The following is a 4670-nucleotide window of genomic DNA, read 5'->3' as shown; positions in this document are numbered from 1 at the left end:
GCACCACGCCTGCCTCACAAGCACAAAGTCCTGAGTTCCAGCCCAGTACCAAAAAAAACCAAAGAATTAAGATGTTGAATTTAATGGCAGTGGGTGCAAGTTTTCCAAATTCAAAATTTCACACGAGTCTTTTAAGTGGCAAATACTGTCAACTGTTTTCCTCAAAGTGACAGTTTCACTCCATTTAGTTTTTACAAAATTTTTGCCAAACACTCACAGCTGAGACATGGTTTGTCAGTTCCTCCGGGAAAAACAGCAGAAAAATAGCTTGAGCTCCCACTGAAGGAACTGAGCTTTTCTAATGAAAGTTTCTTGAGGAAAAAGGTGACATAATTAAAGAAATATATTAAAGAAATTAATGTAATGGTAGCCTAGCTTACCAATCCTCTTGTAAATGTGCCTATGATTGACAGTTTCTCGAGGCTTAGACTCAGGATAGTCAACTATTAACACATAGATGAGCGCTATACTTTGAAATCATTTGTCCATTAGAAAAAAATAGCCCCCCAAAAATAGTTTTATTGTCACTTAGGACACTAAGCAGCATTGTTATCAGTAGCGTCTTATCTCTGTGATTATAAATACATTTGTTTTATCATCTTGCTGATTCCCTCACTAATAAGTTCAATAAATCTTTGACATCATTCTTCCATTTCTAAAATGTTCACATAATAAATCCTGTATTGCCATAAAATAGGGCTGAAGATGCAGCACAGTGGTAGAGACCTTGCCTAGAATGCCCACGAGGCCCTGGGTTTGATCCTCAGCACTGCAAAAAAAAAAAACAAAAAAAAAAAACATGAAACAACCATCAGTCTCATCTGTGAAAATAAGGAATTAGACAATTATCAGCATCTATTCTAGATTTTTATAAGGAAAGCTTCACAGCAGGAAGGAATAAAATGTTATCACTTCAGCGTGAAGAAAGCATACCATCTTAAAGCCAACATAAGCACTTCTATGATGAGATACAGGGCTCATGATTCAGTTCCAGGGGCCAAATCCGTTCTCTCCATTGGCAGCCAGGGATACAACTGGGAAGAACAGGTACCAGAGTAGGCTGGGGCTTCCCTGTCCGACACGGCAGCCACTGGCCCCACACGGCTGTCTAAATTTAAATCCATTAAAAATTACATGACCAAATAAAAAACTAGCTCCCTGGTACTCCTAGCTCCATTTCAAATGCTTAGTGGTAAAATATGTCTGTCCTCCGGACTGCACAGCACAGACACGGAACATTTCAATTACTACAGAAAGCTTCATTGGGCAGCTAGAGGACACTCACCAGTCTGCAGAGCACAGCTGCTTCTTAATCCCAGCCCAGCAAGCTCTTGCCATGTGGGAATGCCAGCCTATATTGACCAGAGAGTAGGCAGGAAGGAAGGGAGAAGCCAGAGTTGATAATCAGAGGGGCTGGGTCCGTAGCCTTATGAGCCATGTGAGGATTTGGGGGTTTTAATCTAAAGGTAGTGGAAAGTTACTGGGGGGGGATATACAAAATGTTAATGGGTGCAGTGTTTCTCTAAAGAATGGAATAGTATGGGGAGGAGAGTGGAAGCCAAGAGAAAATTTGCAAAGCTATTGTAGCCATTCAGGGAGATAGTTTAGATTTGAGAATACCTAAAAATGTTTTATTCAACTAGTGGTCATCAGTCTGAGTGGCCAGCAGTTTGCCCCATCTAACTTCCGGACCCGGCTGTGTTAAGAGCTAAGGGGTCGCAGCAAAAGGTCCTCAGACGCTGAATCTAGTCCAAGCATGCAAGGTATTTCCCACCTCACTGGCCCACCTTGTGTTTGAAATATGTCGGACTCGTTGCCAGCTACTTTCATTTTGAAACCCTGCCCACTATATTCCAGCCACATCAGCCTTCTAGCTACTCTTCAACCGTGCTGAGCTCAGTCCAAATTTCAAGTCTTTGCATTTACTGTTTCAACTCCCCTCTGCCGACAGCACTGTTTCCAGAGCTTCTCCACAGGACCGCTCTTCTCGTCAGCCTGCCCTCCTCCTAGGTATCTCGTACTCAGAGGCCCTCCGGCAAGCGACTCTAACCAGAGGCAGGCCGTAGAAATAAAATGTGAGCCACGTGTGCTTTCAAATGTGTTCGTAGCCGTGCTTTCAAAAGTGAAATAGAAACAAGCGAAAATGCTTTCATAATACATTTTGTTTGATCCAATATATCCAAAGTTTTATTGGAACATAACCAACAGACATATTCTATGTCTTGTTTTCATACTAAGTTCTTGAAATCTGGTAAATATTTCACATTGAAAGCATATTCCAATTTGCCTTCGCCAAATAGTCACTGCTAAATAGGTACATGTGGCTAACAGCTCCCACGCTGGACAAAACAAATCTCATCCCCTTACCCTGCATTATTTTTTCATAGCACTTACCACTTCGCAAAAGTACTTTTTTACTTGCTTCTGAATGACTCTACTGAGTGTAAGCACTGTGAAGCATGACTATAACTCCAGGGTCTGTAACTGTGCTGGCCAGATAGCAGGTGATTAACCTGAAGTTATGCAACGACCGAGTGGGTGAATTCCCGCAGCTAGCAACATCCAAAAAGAGAATGGAAGCATCTTTTGGGAGAAAGAGAGCCACTTCTGGATATATAATCTTTGGTACAGCAATTCCAATTTTAGGAGCTATTCTGGGGCAAATGTTAGCAATGTAGAGGTTAATCTGCAAAGCTGTTCGTTGCATTATTTATAACTGTAAAAACCTGAAGTAGTCATCTTGCCCAGCTATCGTGATTAACTGATAGTGTATTCAAGGATATTAAGATACTTTAGACCATTAGAATAATATTTAAGGGCTGGGAATTTAGCTCAGTGGCATTGCGCCTGCCTGGCAAGTGCCAAGTTCTGAGTTCAATCCCTGGTTCTGGGTAAAAAAAATAATAATAATAATAACAATAATAATAATAATAATATTTAAGACAGGTTGTAAAATGGCTTATGTAGATGTGATCCAAACTGTATAAAGTACATATATGCCTCCACTGATAAAAACTGGAAAGTGACTAATAATACTGAATATGATATAGAACACTTACCATGTGCCAGGCCTTGGGCTGAGAACTTTTCCAAGTTCTGTTCCCTCTGCCTTGAACTGTTCTTTCTCTAAAAATCTGTTTGGCTCTCTCCCTTCCTTCTGGGCTCAACTCAAATGCCACCCCATCAGACAGTCCTCTCATGACCACCTGATATAAAATAGTACTTTCTTCTGCTACTCTCTGCCTTATTTTTCTTCCTGCTTACACAACCTAATGTTATATGTTTATTTGCTTACTTGTCAATGCTGTCTTTCCCAATTGCAATGTGATCTCTATGAGCTCAGAGTGTTCAGTGATTTTGTTCATGGTGTTTCTCAAGCTCCTAGAACAGTGCTTGAAATATAGTAGGCACTCAATAAATGTTTACTGAATGAAGGTATAAATGAATGGATGAAATACAAATTCAGGTATGCAGAGAAACACTAGTTTCTCTATTTTGTCTTTAGAACTCTGACATTCTTCCCTTACTCTTCCTTATTTGTTGAAGAGAAAAAAGAAAAAGAAATTAGTAAATATCTGATAGAGGGACTGGGGATTTAGCTCAGTGGTGCCACTGCCTGCCTCAAAAACACAAAGTCCTGAGTTTGATCCCTGGTACAAAAAATAAAAATAAATATCTGATTGATACGTAATACATTTTTTTGAGAGAGGTCTTGCTAATGTAGTCCAAGCTGGCCTTGAACTCACTGTGTAGCCCAGTGGCCTCAAACTCAGGCAATCCTCCTGCCTCAGCCATCAGTGCTGGAATTTCAGGAATGCATCACCACGCCTGGCTAGTAGTATCCAAGTCATTTTAGAGTTTTAATCTTAAGTCTCTAGTTTTTCCTTGCAGCACGAATCTGTGGGGGAATCCCAGACAGAGCACTCAAATGTGGAGTTAGGAGCAAAAAGCAGCTTTAGGCGGGGCGTGGTGGTGCATGCCTGTAATCCCAGCACTCAGGAGGCTGAGGCAGGAGGATTGCTGTGAGTTCAAGACCAGCCTGGGCTACATAGTGAGTTCCAAGTCAGTCTCAACTACATAGTGAGACACTGTCTCAAAACAAACAAAAAAATAAAAAAATAAAAAAAATAAAAGCAGCTTTAATAATGCTGATGGCTCAACAAGTGCCCCAAACAGAAGTTTGTTTTTCTTTATATCCCTCTTTTTACATCTACGAGGCTTACTTTCATAGGAGTTTCCCTGGGAACGTAGCAAGCAAGATTTACACAAATCAGAACAGCGGATATGAGGGTGAGATGCAAAGAGTTCGGGCAGGACTTTCTGAGTCCTTTATGCTCCTTTGGTGACAGATTACAGAAGTTGTCATGGTTACTCAGATACATTCCTCAAAGAGCATAGTTACCTAGTTAACCTGTAGTTGCCTAATAACACATTAACCCATAAGTGTCCAATTCCATATGGAGGGGTGGTTTCCTTTCTCACCCTTTTCCCCCTAAAATGGCCTAAAAGGTGGATATGTCTTATAAATTGGATAATCGCTGATCAAAAGATAGCTAAAATCGCTTCTTTTCCATTTAGGCCTATATTGCTGAAATGCAGATGGTAGCTAAGATTTTTTAATGTCTAGTTCAGAGGCCTGAGAATTATTTGAAAAATATCAAAAATGCTAT

General features: G+C 40.6%; 1 long non-coding RNA gene across 1 annotated transcript; it reads right to left on the bottom strand.

Annotated features, from left to right (window-relative positions):
• Positions 1-506: 506 nt before the first annotated feature.
• Positions 507-4339, bottom strand: LOC104869894. The gene is made up of 3 exons (XR_782385.1): positions 4224-4339; positions 1286-1352; positions 507-769 (listed from the first exon to the last, which is right to left on the bottom strand). It is a non-coding gene; the product is annotated as an uncharacterized LOC104869894 (long non-coding RNA).
• Between the last annotated feature and the right edge of the window lie 331 nt (positions 4340-4670).

Source organism: Fukomys damarensis, unplaced genomic scaffold (genome assembly GCF_012274545.1).
Source record: "Fukomys damarensis isolate Sample0158 unplaced genomic scaffold, DMR_v1.0_HiC HiC_scaffold_14, whole genome shotgun sequence".
NCBI classification, from domain to species: Eukaryota; Metazoa; Chordata; class Mammalia; order Rodentia; family Bathyergidae; genus Fukomys; species Fukomys damarensis.
This window is presented reverse-complemented; position numbering and strand designations above follow the sequence as displayed.